General features: G+C 40.8%; 1 protein-coding gene across 6 annotated transcripts in view; it reads left to right on the top strand.

Moving 5' to 3' along the window:
• The window catches only part of fam20b (FAM20B glycosaminoglycan xylosylkinase), a 207,916-nt gene that overhangs the window by 78,454 nt on the left and 114,009 nt on the right, over positions 1-15,453 (top strand). Inside the window, exon 4 of one of the 6 annotated variants that reach the window (XM_078561521.1) lies at positions 2,422-2,447. The exons of the other annotated variants lie outside the window; for them this stretch is intronic. The gene's annotated coding sequence lies outside the window, so the exon portion shown is untranslated. The remainder of the gene's footprint in view (positions 1-2,421; positions 2,448-15,453) is intronic. 6 annotated transcript variants of the gene reach the window in all.

Genomic DNA, 15,453 nt, shown 5'->3' with positions numbered 1-15,453 from the left:
TGGCACACCCCTGCTCCTATGTATCTATCCTCTCTTCTTCTGGTCGCTTATTCTTCTGATACTTTGTTTCTTTATTCAATTATGGTCAATATAGTTTCATTAACATAATCTCCGTAGCTTTCTCTTACTAGTATTATCAATGTCTATCTATTAGATACATTTCTTCCCTCAGCACTCTTCTCCAAAACCTGATAAGCCGGTTCTTGGTTGACTTGGTCACCAGCTCCGATTGATGAAGCTTTGTTCTCATGGTTGAGTTACGGCCGGTGGTATCTTCCTTAATTGAGTCTAATACTGTTTGTTTGTCCTCAATAATCCCCTCACCTGGGTTAGTCCTTGCAAATTTCTGTACTTTCCTATGTTAAGCCATGACCTTTCTTTAATCTTGTCAATCAAAAGTCACTTTGTGTATCTTCTCACAGATCTACTAAGTTTGGCTTTTTTCTTCCTATAGGAACTTAAGAACATAGGAAATAGGAGCAGAAATATGCCATGTGGCCCCTCAAGCCTGCTCTGCCATTCAACCAGATCATGGCAGATCTTCTTCTTAGCACCATTTTCCTGCACTTTTCCCATTTGCCTTAACATCTTTGATAACTAGAAATCTATCATCCAACTGTGATCACTGTTGCCCTAAGCCTTGATCTCTCCTTGGTGATTTAAAAAAAAACTTTATTTCTGTCCTTGCTGCACTTCATTCTCATCTTTAAGACAGAGATGTCATTGTTATTTCTTCTCCCCTTTCAAATTTTTGAGGCCCACTGAGTCTTTGTGCTGTTTGGGAGACTTGGGACAATCAGGCTTTTCCGTTGGATGAGTATTTCCCATTGTAGTTACTTATTTCAAATTTGGATTGCTTCAAATGGAGTCTGTCCTCTACCATTCCGAAAGTGTTATGATCAGTCTTCGATGTCTGTCTGTCTTGCAATTTGTGGAATCTTGTTACCGATAATAGCCGTGACAGCAAATTATAATTATCTAGTTTTCAAAGTTGTAAAATGTCCCAAGGCGCTGCATAGGACTTGGAACAAAATTTGACACAGAGCCATGTAAGGAGATGTTGGGACAGATGACCAAATGTTTAGTCAAAGAGGTAGCTTTCAAGGAGTGCCTTTAGCGAGGAAAGAGTTGTGGGGAGGTGTAGGGACTCCAGCACTTTGGACTTGGTAGCTAAAAGCATGGCCCCCAGCGGTGGAGCAATTAATATCAGACATGCAGAAAGAGGCCAGAATTGATATCATGTATATAATGCTACGACTGTTGAAGAGGAGTTGAATGGCTCCCCTCCTTGCCCTCTCCTCGCTTGGCCACAACAGATTTTTTTTTTCTTTGAATAGGATATACTTGCCAAATCAATGAGTGCTTAACTGTTTACGTGCTGTGATCATAAGAGAACCAGTAAGACAGGCTTTTTTGAATTTAACAAAGAATTAGGTTAAAGGCAAAATACTGTGGATGCTGGAAATCTGAAACAAAAACAAAAAGTGTTGGAAAAACTCAGCAGGTCTGACAGCATCTGTGGAGTCCGTATGACTCTTCTTCAGAACTAAAGAAAAATAAAAATATGGTGAAATATATATTGTTTAAGGGGAGGTGGGGGGGGGGGGGGGGGGGTGGGGGGGGGGCACGGCGGGACATGTGTAGCTGGGTAGAAGGCCAGTGATAGGTGGAGGCAAAGGAGAGATTGCAAAAGATGTCATAAACAAATGGTCGAAGGGGTGTTGATGGTGGCGATACTGGCTAAAGGAGGTGCTAATGGTGACATTAAGAGTAGAAAGCAGAATGAGCAAGTGACAGGTGGCCCCAGTGAGGGTGGGGTGAGGGGAGGGGATGGTGTGGGAAAAAAGATGGAAATAGGCTAAAAGGCAGGGATAAAACAATGAATGGAAATAAATTTTAAAAATAATAATAAAAATAGGTGGGAAAAATATATATTTATAAAAATTAAAAAATAAATAACCCCTTTTTGACCCCCTTTTTTCAAATATTTATTTTTAAATTTTTTATATATATTTTCTCCCACCTAATTTTGTTATTTTTAAAATTTATTTCCATTTTTATTCATTGTTTTATCCCCACCTTTTAGCCTATTTCGATCTTTTTTCCCACACCGTACCCTTCCCCCACCCCACCCCACCCCCACTAGGGCCATCTGTCACTTGCTCATTCTGCTTTCTACTCTTAATGTCACCATTAGCACCTCCTATAGCCAGTATCACCACAATCAACACCCCGTCGACCTTTTGTTTATGGCATCTTTTGCAATCTCTCCTTTGCCTCCACCTATCGCTGGCCTTCTATCCAGCTTCACGTGTCCCACCCCCCTTAAACAATATATATTTCACCATATTTTTATTTCTCTTTAGTTCTGAAGAAGAGTCATACGGACTCGAAACGTTAACTCTGTCTTTCTCTCCACAGATGCTGTCAGACCTGCAAAGAATTAGGTTAGTTTTATTATACATAAATCAATCCAAGTAAAATTATAAAATGCACATCGACGTTTGCATGCACACGTGCGCGTGCATACACACACACACTCACTCTCTCACACACAAATACAGATTACAGTGAGGAAGGATAGGTTAGCCAAATTAAAGCTTATTAAAAAAATGTAGAAGAGTTTTTCAGTCAGTTTTTAAATATGTAAATTGGACTGAGTTAGTTGCTTTTCAGGAGATGATGGTGCTGGATTGGATTCTTCTAAGAAATCTCTCTTCAGCAGGGTGCCCTGGATGATCACAGTCAGCAAACAGGACTTGAAACTTAACAGGTGGGTTAGCGATAAAAGGAGGCAGGAGGGACCTCACTTAAGCTACTTGTCAACAGTTCTGCTGAGAAACATACGCTTAAAACATACAAAAGGTTGGCATCTCATGTGACCTTCTTTCTCCAACTAATTGTCAGTTGGACTCGCAATGTGGCGCATTGTGTGTACTGGAAGCTACATATATTAATACACAGGGCCCTGTTCTTTGCAGAAGGAAAGGACATGTACACACATTGTGCCTGTTTCAGCTAAACAAAATAAGTGACAGCCATTCGCCTGGTTCATTCCCCAAGGCATTGTCTTGACTAACCAGAGCCAAGCTGCCTGGTTTAAATTACAAACAGTGCTTGGCAGTTAACTGTCAGCCACCATCACCGGTGAACTCTCCATGGCAACACCGCTACCAAACAGAGTCCATTTGTGAACCAATCAGCACTCTCTCCTCATACAGTATAAATTTATCGCTTCCCCCTGCCATTGGCATTTCTTGTGAATTGTCCTGATGAGTGCAAGACAAAAAGCTTTGACAAGAAAAAAAGTATTTTTCAGCAATGCACAATACTTTCTGCTACCTTGGAAATAGTCATGCCAGAAATCTTGGATCCTTTACAGAACCTTTTAATAGAATTTTTGAAGGATTTAATGCAGGGCAGTGTTCCCTTTGCTGAGAAAGCCCTGTCTCATCCCCATACCGTAGAAAGATGTAGTTGAAGGGAATTCCAGTATATGAAAAGGTATTTGCACTTGTGTTGTCCAAGTAATCTTTCAACATTCCAGATCAAATTCCACCTAAGCAGGTAGTTTGTTTCAGTTTTTCTTTTCAGGGCTGTGAATTGTAGGTGTCTGACTTGGGGTTTCAAGTTTGCTTTTGATAACTTACTTATAGCTCAAATGGTTTGACCCAGGGAACAATCCTTTTGCACCTATTTGTGTTTGCAAGTTTTGCATACATCCAGCATTTCAAAACCAGGAGACAATTCTAGCTACAACTAACAGACAACAATAGTTGAATTTGACATGCAAATATTTCTCTCTTTGAGATGTTGTACAACCTGTCACTCAGAGACTTGAGTATGTCCCTAGACAGTATAATGTATTTATTTCTTATGTTCTTATTAATTCACTTCTCAAAATATACAACAACTGGGGAAATGTTACATCCATCTTGCATGCATATCTGTTTATGGAAGGGCAGAGTAACACAGGATTTTCATTGTTAGCTTGGGAAAAATGCTTAATTAAGATAAAGTTAATACTGGATGACTTATATATATTTTTAATTTATTCTTTCATGGGGTATCGCTGTCACTGGCTAGGCCAGCATTTATTGCCCATTCCCAGTTGCCCTTGGGAAGGTGGTGGTGAGCTGCCTCCTTGAAAGTGCTGTTAGGAAGCGAGTTCCAGGATTTTGACTCGGTGACAGTGAAGGAACGGTGATATAGTTCCAAGTCAGGGAGGTGTGTGACTTGGAGGGGAACTTGCCGGTGGTGGTGTTCCCATGCATCTGCTGCCCTTGTCCTCCTGGGTGATAGAAGACGTGGGATTGGAAGGAGCCTTGTGAGTTGCTGTCATGCATCTTGTAGATGGTACATATCGCTGCCACTGTGCATTGGTAGTGGAGGGAGTGAGTATTTAAGTTGGTGGATTGGGTGCCAATCAAGTAGGCTGCTTTGTTTTGGTTGGTGTCAAAGCTTCTTGAGTGTTGTTGGAGCTGCACTCATCCAAGCAAGTGGAGAGTATTCCATTACACCCCTGACCTGCGCTTTATGTGGACAGGCTTTAGGGAGTCAGGAGATGAGTTACTCACCGCAGAATTCCCAGCCTCTGACCTGCTCTTGTAGCCACTGTATTTATATAGCTGGTCCAGTTCAGTTTCTGGCCAATGGTAACTCTCACGATATTGATAGTGCGGGATTCAGCGATGGTAATGCCACAGAATGTTAAGGGGTGATAGTTAGATTCTCTCCTGTTGTAGATGCTCACTAGCACTTGTGTGGTGTGAATGTTACTTGCCACTTATGAGCCCAAGCCTGAATGCTGTCAAGGTATTGCAGCATATGGACACGGACTGAGGAGTGGTGAATAGTGTTGAACATTGTACAATTACCTGCGAACATCCCCACTTCTGACCTTACGATGGAGAGAAGGTCATTGATATTGTACTGAATTATCAGCCTATGTAAAAAAAAAGGTCTTGAATTTTGTAGCGCCTTTCACACCTCCAAGACACCCCAAATGATGATGATGTTCTCAAATATAAATACAACAGGTTTCCTTTCACAAAGTAGTTACTAATTTAATTTTAAATTTGTGATATATTGTCCAGTTAAAATTCACATAATGTCCATGATAACATTCAGTTCCCTTCAAGTAGTATAAAAATAACAATCTTGAATAAAAGTGTAAGAATTTGGATAGATTTTAGAATGTAGATTTAGAATTGATTCTGACGTCAATTGTGTTGTATTGAAAAGCTAATACATTGTGGTTGTCCAGCTTACATAGCAGTAAGTGTAGTTTGTAGTCAGTTTTTCTTATGTAGGACCAGCATAGTAATGATCCATTCATTCCAGGATTAAGTACAATTGTATTTAATAATTTCATTTTGACCACTAGTTACAATCTCTGAGTCAAAAATCATGGTTGGAACCCTGTTCCAGAGACTTGAGCATACAATCTAAGCTGATGCTTCACTGCAGTACTGACAAAGTGCTGCATGATATGACATGCCATCTTTGGCTGAAACATTAAACCAAAGTCCTGTCTGCCCTCTCAGTTGGTCAGAAAAGATCCCAGAACACTTTTTGAGAAAGAGCAGGAGAGTTTCCCCCAATGCCCTGGCTTTTATACAGATTGATAATTTAGTACAACATAAATCATCCTTGTGTAATGTTATCTTAACCCATTCTTCCAAAGAAATATTGAAAATCTATGTTACTCTCCCTTCCTATAATCACATGTGTATGCAAGATGGATGTTATTTTTCCTTATTTCTATATATTCCTATAAACTTCAATTCTCTCAAGTTATTGCAATTTTCCCAGTGCAGTTAAGAGGAAAATCAATGCTTAATTTCTTTGCAGGTACAGTCTTCCTATGCCAACTGCGTGGAAAATCTAACATACTATTGAGTTTGCAACTCAGCCAGGGTGTATATTTGAAATGCAATTTAATGGTTCCACCTGACACCAGTATATCTAGTAATCTTTCATCAAAAATTTTTAACAATTCAACTGTCTGTCAGCTTGGCTGAGTTGGGAATTTTTCTTGCCTATGCATCAAATGTTTTAGGTTTAAGCACTGTACCAATTTGAGCTCATAATTTAACTTGACACTTGAGCATAATTTGAGCATAAGTGTCCTTCAGATTGTATGTTCAGCCAAAGCCCTGTTTTTGTGTGTTCAAGAATCCAATGCATAATTCTAAGTTGAGGACGCAGATGGCCTGGTATGCTGGAGCACAGCTGATCTCAGAATTGTGTGCTTTGTAACAATGTGCCAAAGCCAGGAATTAGATGCAAATGGGAATTCAGTTCTGAAGGGAAAGGAGGTGGTACTTTTTATTTTTGTTTTACATCTAGTAGCTAAAACGTGTTTTGCATTTGTCTTTGAGCAAGGAAACTGTAACTTGCTGTTGCTTTGCTAAATTAGTAACTCGTTAACTAATAAAATAAAATAAAAAAAGTTAGGCAGAAATGGCAGGGTAGGTGGTGTGCCATAACAAAACATGTGGGAGTTTGTGGAAGGCATTGCAGTCCTGGAGAACCACATCTGCGCTAAGTATCTGGAACTCAGGCAACTTCGACCTCAAAGTTGTTGAGTAGGAGACTGAGCTGCAGACGTTGTGGGGCGTCGGGTAGGGGTATGAGTTACTTGGATGCTTTGTTCCAGGGGGCAGTCGCAACCCTTGAGTTAAGTAGAGCTTGAGTTGGTCAGTGGTCAGGGACAGGAGGGTGTGACTGCGAATCACGCAGGTATATGGATCCAGGATGTTTTGATGGCTGAGCCTCAGCCCTTGACTTTGACCAACAGGTACAAGGTACTTGCTACCTGTGTGGATGAGAACAAGGACTGCAGGGTAATGGATACAGTATCATGGAGGAGGGGCTCATTCAGTTGTGGGATTGAAAAGGAATGTGATGGTAATAGGGGACAGTGTAGCCACAGGGATAGGCACTGTTCTTTGCAGCCATGGGAATTCTGAAGCTTGTATTGCCTGCCTAGTGCCAGGGTTAAAAACATGCCCATTGCTGCTGGAGATGAAGTTGGATTGGGAAGGGGAGGATCAGGTTTTTGTGGTCCATGTAGGAACCAACAACACAGGTAGAACTAGGAGCAATGTTCTACTGCAAGAGTTTGAGGATTTAGAGTCTAAATTAAAATGCAGAACCTCCAAGATTGTTATCTGGGCCCATGCCCAATTGGCATAAGGTCAGGCAGGTTAGAGAATTAAACGTGTTGTTCAAAGAGTGGTGTGGGGTGAAGGGGTTTTGCTCCCTGGGGTTCTGGCATCAGGACTGGGGAAAGAGGGAACTGTTGTTCTGGTTTGGGCTCTACTTAAACTGGGCTGGCCACTTAAGGGCCTTAATTAAGGCGAGGGCGGGTGGGCTGCCCTCAGCCTTGCCTACCCCATGTAAAATTGTGGACAAGTCGGGGCTGGGCGAGAGTGTGGCAGAAAGGCTGCCCTGGGAATATTACAGCCCCCCTGCCCCACCTGCAGACCCATGATTGGGGTACTGTAGAATTCTGTCCAGTGAATGCAATCTCAAGTCTGAATTTTGAAGTGAATAGAATCATAGTCTAGTACAGTGCAGAGGAAAGCCATTGAGGTGTCCCCGTAAAGAAGATTGTGAGCCATCATAGTTTCTCCACTTCAGAAAGTTGCTGTTCTGTTACTAATGAGGTACATGTGAATATAAAACAACTTTTAGGTCCTGACTGTGATGCAATTTTCCTTTTGTTTTTTTCAGCTATCTTGTATAAACACATGTATACTTGGTTGCAGGGGAACAATTTGGTGCACTGTAATTTTTCATGACATTTTTGTTTTCAAGAATTTTTTGTGTCACAAAAGAGAACATAATCTACACATATAAAAAGCTTGGGATTGTTGCTTTCGGCTACTTAGTCACAAATAAGATAAAAAGGATCTTAGCTTCACTAGGTGCAATACAATCAAACCAATTTTCTGTGTATGTGCAGATTATGTAAGATCTCACAACACAGCTTTGCTGATATCCCAATTTGTAAAACATGTGTATGGAGATTAGTAGTTAGATTATACATATATGTGGTGGGGCAGCCTGACTTCGTAGGCTTATTTAAAGGGCAAAGCCAGTGGTGTGAAGCCATGCTAAAGGTAACAACAATGTAGGAAATTGGAGCAGGAGTAGGCCATATGATTCATTGAGCCTGCTCTGCCATTCAGTATGATTGTGGCTGATCTTTAGCTTCAGTTCCACTCCCCATGTCCCTTGATTCCCTGAGAAACCAAAAATCTGTCTGTCTCAGCCTGAAATATATTTAATAATGGCGCATCCACAACCCTCTGGGTTAGGGAATTTCAAAGATTCACAACCCTTTGAGCAAAGAAATTTCTTCTCGTCTCAGACCTATATGACAGGCCCCTTATCTGAGACTGTGACCCACCATTCCAAATTCCCCAGCGAGGGGAAATAACCTCTTAGTGTCTACCTGTCAGCCCCCTTCAGAATCTTGTACGATTCAATGAGCGAAGCTCTCATTCTTCGAAACTCTAGAGGATATAGATCCAATTTACCTTAGCCATTCAACATCGGACAACATTCTCATCCCAGGGACCAACCTAGTAGCTGTACCTTGAGCCCTCTCAGTCTTTAAAACATATATTTGTATCTTATCTTTCTACCTCAATTGCAGTTTTGCTTTACTTGCATCACATTTAGACCTCAATTTTAATATGTATTCTAATATTACTTTTTTTTGCAAAATATTGAGTAGATCATCTGCTGTGTCCACTGGAACAGATAAATTTAGAAGATTTATGTGTATTCCATTCTATTCTATCTACTCACATTTAGAAGAAATAATTATTTTTGGACATTTTGTTCAATGCTTTTGTTTGAAACACATCATATATAATAGGATAGTTACTAATCTTTTTACAGTATAACCACTGTGCATCACAGTGGTTAATCCTTAAAGCCTTAAAATCACAGAAGCAATACTCTGCAACAGATGACATTTTTAGTTGAAAAATATTCTTTGGCAGTTTTTTTGTGTTGTTTTATATTTTACTATTGATGACTGATATTGTTTCTCACTGACTATTGTGGTATCATAGAAGTTTCAAATTAATGCTGGGAATTATACCAGTCCAGCTATGTGCAAAGTTTTAATTGTGCTAAGGTTGAGCTAGTTGGAATTCAGCCACTGGTGTTGACAAAGTTGAGACAGAATTATATCTTTGCTATTGTTGAATATATAACGTGCCATCTGTTACCCTCTTGAAAATATCAGAGCTGGAATAAAAATGTTTATCCTGGTTCAGCTGGGTTGCATCCCATTTCACAGACTTTTTCCCAGTAATCTACTTTTATTACATAGTTCTTGACTTCTACTGAGCAATACTTGATTAATTTTTCCATTCAATCTGTAGTTAATAGTTTAATATTAAAACTGTCAAGATTAACTAGTGCAGACTCCTTTGAAACCACGTTTGTGCTTGTGCATGTCTCATAAAAGTGGGGCCAATAGATTTTTTAAAATAGTGTACAAACTTCGAATCTGTTACGTTGCTGAAAATTACACCTAGAATCAATTGAAACAAATTATATGTATGTAGATAATTTTTCTTTAATTTATTCTATGCTCGTCCAAGTGAGGAATACATCTGGTGGGAATTTGGAATATTTTCTTCACAGTAAGGTGTGCTGTGATGTTACTACCAATGAGGATTTGAGTCTATTATGGAACTAAAGCTGTGTTTTACCTTGAGCAATGTTAAGAAAACCACTCTTTAGCACAAATTTTGTTTTTCCATTTAGTACATAAGGGTAACGAGCAAAAGATGTTAATGAAACCTTTATCCTCGGGCCAAGATTTGTTTTCAAAAGAACTCATTTATACACCTGTGTCTTAGACCACTGTTGCGGATGAGCTACTCTGCCCCAGAGTGTCTTTACATTTGCCCACTCATCCATATCAGTAGCATGCTGTGGAATTGAACAGAAAAAGTTGAGTTTATTTCAGTTACTGGTTTCATCATGTGCTTTCACATGATTTTTCTCAATTTTGGAAGGTAGCAAAATATAATTACACTTATACTTGGGCTTTAATTGTCAGACAAATTTATTAACCAATAAGTGAACAAGTGAATGGGTGAAAAATAAATTTTTAGACTAATTGTTAAGCTTAACTAACTCCTTGTCAAAAGCAACTGCTATCCTACACTGTGATGTAATATTCTTACATTGTAGTTCCTCACTGTCTTACACAAGCAATTTGACCTGATGCTCTCTTTCCAGACAGATTCTTTGCTTTCAAAAAATTGGTATAAATACCTTTTATTTAAAAAGTCCAATTGTATGTTAATTTAAAAAAGCAAACTTAGTTGAATGAATCCTGCAAGATATTTGCAGTTCAGCTGCATGACTTGACCCCCTTTCTTAGACATTAATTGGAGACAAATAGAATAAAACCTGATATCCTGATATGAATGTCACAGTTGGAATATTGACCATTACATCTTCCCATCAGACTCTACCTGTGTACAGCAAGTGAAAATGTCCTTGCTGAGCTTCCAGGTTTTGTTTGAGAACAGGCTGCAAAGACCAGAAACTTGCAGATAGCTAACAACAAGATATAGTCAGAGACAAGGTAAATAATTTAGACTCTGGATTATTTAATACAATTATAGGGATAGCGTTCAGTTGTTGTTAAAGCTCTCAGAACAGTGAGGAAATAGGAATGCCTAATGACTGAGGTTATGCTTAATAATTATGAAATACCCTGGGAAATCAGGTTCTAATAATTGCTTGTCATTTATGTAATACTGTAGAACAGTTGTATAAGAGCAATATGGAATAGTTAATATACATTCAACCTTGTTGTTTAAAAACCACTCAAGCCTGAATCATGTGGATATTATTGTTGAAAGACCAACAACCTTACATTGGGCCAGTAAGTACAGGAAGAAATCCATGAACAGTCATTGATCTGGTAAATTGTTTATGCAAATAAAGCTTTTTTTTTAACTCATGTGTCATGTATTACAAGTATGAGGTTTATACGGTTAATATTTTGGGACTGTAGCTTCAACTTTAAGGTAAATGACGGGGATCATGTTCTGAAGTCAGCCTGGCAGTAAGCCTGTGCGGTTTTATGTCAGAGATCATAGGAAGGCATAGATTGTTTTACTGAGAAGAATGTGCAAGGTATTCACGCTTGAAGAGAATGGCAGCAGTCTCTGCGTTTGCAATGAGAAGACTCTGAGTCTCCCAGAGTCCCATCAAGATCTTATAGGTATCAGGGTGTAAACACTTGTGCTGTAAACTATGCATTTACTTCGAAGATGAAAAGCAGTTGGGGTTAAAGATAGCTAATTAACAGTTTTACATGAATGCAAGGTTTATGTTTTTCACATCTCCAAGGGAAGAGGACGGAGGAAGCCATTTTTGAGATCAGGTTTCAATCTTCCCTACAAATCAGTGATTATCAGTAGTAGAGAACCAAGCTGAACATACATGCATTGTTGTCAGCTGAGATGTAGGGGGTGATGGAGGAGTGGACCAGGATGTCCCGGAGGGAACGATCCCTGCGGAATGCCGCCAGTGGGGGTGAAGGGAAGATGTGTTTGGTGGTGGCATCATGCTGAAGTTGGCGGAAATGGCGGAGGATGATCCTTTGAATGCAGAGGCTGGTGGGGTGATAAGTGAAGACAAGGGGGACCCTATCATGGTTCTGGGAGGGAGAGGAAGGTGTGAGGGCGGATGCGTGGGAGATGGGCCGGACACGGTTGAGGGCCCTGTCAACCACCGTGGGTGGAAAACCTCGGTTAAGGTTTCAACAAATTTAGATCATGAACTCTCTCCTCCATCCCCACTCTCTTTCCGATCCCCCTTTTTTCCAATAATTTATATAGGTTTTTCTTTTCCCACCTATTTCCATTATTTTTAAATGTATTTCCATCCATTGCTTTATTTCTGCCTTTTAGCCTATTTTGATCCCTTCCCCCCCACCTCACCCCCACTAGGACTATCTGTACCTTTATTATCACATTCCTTAGATAATATCACCAGCTTCAACACCTCTTTGTCCTTTTGTCTGTGACATCTTTTGGTTATCTCCACCTATCACTGGCCCTCTATCCAGCTCTACCTGTCCCACCCCCTCCTTAAACCAGCTTATATTTCACCTCTTTTCCATTTTTCCTTAGTTCTGTTGAAGAGTCATATGGACTCGAAACGTTAACTGTGTTCCTCTCCGCAGATGCTGTCAGACCTGCTGAGTTTTTCCAGTTATTTTTGTTTTTGTTTTGGATTTCCAGCATCCGCAGTTTTTTGCTTTTATCTTAAGTTCAATGCCAATGCTGCCACACTTCAAAGAGAGTTTCAGAGTGTCTTTTTGAAACACTTTCTTTGTCCCCCCCTGGAAAGTTGGCTATTTGAGGATGGAGAAAGCAGGATCTAAAGGGGAAGATGTTTTCAGCCATCTGAACACGGTGCCCAGCCCATCGAAGTTCATTTTGCAGGTGTTGTGCCTGAATGCTTGTGGAGCTGGCTTCTAGAAGGACACTAGCATTTGTTTGACAGTGCTCCCAATTGAATTCAGAGGTTCAGTGATAGCATCACTGATGGAATTTCTTTAGCATTCTTATGTGTCACCGATACACAGTCTAGGTCTCACTGCAACACAGGAACGTGGTGACGACAATTGCTCTATACACTAAGCCTTGTTGACTTGTGGAGGTCTTTGTTGTCAAACACTCGCTGACGTAGATTGTCGAAGGCTGAGCTAGCACAGCTGATCCAGTGTTGGATCACCTCATCAATGTTGGCCTTTTAAGAGAGGTGACTGTCAAGGTGCGGGAAGTGCTCAACAAATTTCAGAGTCTCTGCTACGACATATATGGGAGGTAAGGAATATTTGGCTGACCGGGTGTGGGTTGATTGCATTTTGTTTTGGCAAAATTCAAAGACAGGCCGAGTTTCATGTGTGCAGAATTGAAGAGATTGAGAGTAGCTTACAAATCTGCTGCAGAGTGGGTAATGACACTGCAGTTATCCACAAACTATAGATCATGTATATCGACGCTGGTCAGTTTAATTTGGGCATGGAGGTGACTGCATTTTTCATCTAGACAGTATATAATACTGACATCAGGTGAGGTGATATTTAAGGTGAGTAGCCACTGTCAGGTAGATTGTGAATAGTACAGAAGCCATCTCACAGTCTTGCTTGACCCCTGTCTGGATTTTGAAGGGGTCTATTTCAGATTTCCCTGTTGCAGTCATATTATCATGAAGTAATTGCGGGATTGTGATGAAGTTTCTTGGATGCTCAAATCATTGGAACACAATCCACAGAGCTTTGCAATTTACTAAGTTGGATGCTTTGGTCATATTGATGAATGGAATGAAAAGTTCCTTGTGTTGTTCCTGACATTTTACTTGGATTGGTCTGGCAACAAGGACCAATCTCGTTGGTTCCTCTGGAAAATCTAAAGCCACACTATCGAGGATTTCATCAACCACAGGAAGTAGGCGATTCAGAAGAATGTGTGCCAGAGTTTCCCCTACTACGGTCTTGATAGTTTCAACAGCATGATTTATCTCCTTTCTTGAAGATGGAAACAGTTGACGTATTTCTCAAGTCGAGGGGGAGTTTTTTTCCTCCCAAATCCATTGGATGAGTACATGGAGTTTTGATGTGACCAGAAGCCTGCTAGCTTTGAAGACCTCAGCTGGAATACCATCGGGGCCATAGGCTTTGTTGTTTTACATCTGTTTGACTGCTTGATGCAGCTCTCCAATTGATGGTGGATCATCCATGGATTCTATCACAGGGCACTGAGGGATAGCTTGGAGGGTATCAGCAGCCACTGTGGGTTCATGATTGAGGAGTTGTTCAAAATGTTCTTTCCAGCGCTGACTGATGGCATTGTTATCCTTAAGAAGAGAAACATCCTTCTTCTAAAATCCAGAATGAAGGCCCAATTTACTCAGCCTCTCATCATAGGCGATCTTAAGGGGCAAGAGTCAAGATACAAATTTCTGAAGGGGCTTGATATTGTAGACATGGGGACATCAGGATAAGGGACCAAAATGAGGAGAAATTTCTTCATCAAATTGTACATCTTTGGAATTCTTTACCTCAAGAGGATTATGGATGCTCCTTGCTGAATATATTTAAGACTGAGATAAACAGATTGTTTTTGTCTGAAGGAATCAAGAAATATTGGGAGTGGGCAGGAAAGTGGAGTTGAGGCAGAAGATCAGCTATGATTACATTGAATGCCGAAGCAGGCTCTATGGACCTTGAGGTCTGCTGCTGCTCCTATTTTTTTTAATGTTCTTATGACTAGAGTATTGCAAATGTTTGAAAAAGATGAGAGGGATATACATGGTAACTATAGACCAGTCACTGTAACATCAGTGGTGGAAATACTTTTAGGGACAATAATACAAGACAACCTAAATTGGCATTTGGAAAAGTATGAGTTAATAAATGAAAGCATGAATTTGTGAAAGGCAAATCATGTCATATTAACTTGATTGAGTTCTTTGGTGAAGTAATGGAGGGTGTTGATGAGAGTAGTGCGGTTGATGTGTTGATGCACTTTCAAAAGATATTTGTCAAAATACCGTGGCCAGGATTTTCTGGTCGGGGGGGGCGGGGCCTGCTTGCCGACGCGCAGAATGACGTGGGATGACATCGGGCAGAACTCCTGATGTCACCCCGCCCCATTTAAACTTTCAGGTAGGCGGGGGCTCAGCAAAATCAGCTGTGTGACCGCTGACCTGTCAATGGCCAATTGAGGCCATTGACAGAGTCATTAAACTAATTAATGGGCCTGCCCGTCCAACCTTAAGGTTGGCGGGCATTAGAAAAAGCATGAAACCTCATCTATAGGCGGGATAAGATTTCATGTAGGTTTTTAAAAATGTAATTAAAGTGTATTTGAAAGTTATGGACATGTCCCAACTCATATGACAGTGTCACATGAGGGGACCTGTCAGGGAATTTTTTTTTCTCTATTTTTCAGATTTTTTATTGTACAGCCGATCTCCCTGAGGCAGCACTTAGCCTCAGGAAGATGAGTGCGCTCTTTCGTGTGCATGCGTGAAAGAGCGCACCCTCGGCTCAGGGAATCTCCCCCACCGCCTGCACAGGGAGTGCATAGTGCTTCCGTGCGGACGTCAATTAAGGCCCGCCCACGTAAAATGGCGACGTGCCCCCAACTGGGGCCGCCAATCGGAGGCGCACCTCTGCGCGCCCGCTCTTAAACTTCGAGGAAAGTTTATATTTGGGTTGGCCAGCGGTCAGGATTATGGCCGCTGCTGTTTTTGATATATATCAAAGGCCTGGACTTGGGTATGCTTCGGGAGGTGATGGCGTAGTGGTATGGAAGGAAATCTGCCGTCCTTACCTGGTTTGGCCTACATGTGACTCCAGACCCACAGCAATGTGGTTGACTTATAAAT

The sequence above is a fragment of the Cetorhinus maximus genome, chromosome 17 (genome assembly GCF_964194155.1).
Source record: "Cetorhinus maximus chromosome 17, sCetMax3.hap1.1, whole genome shotgun sequence".
Taxonomy (NCBI): Eukaryota; Metazoa; Chordata; class Chondrichthyes; order Lamniformes; family Cetorhinidae; genus Cetorhinus; species Cetorhinus maximus.
Note: the sequence above shows the minus strand (reverse complement) of the source record. Positions and strands in the feature narration are given on the sequence as shown.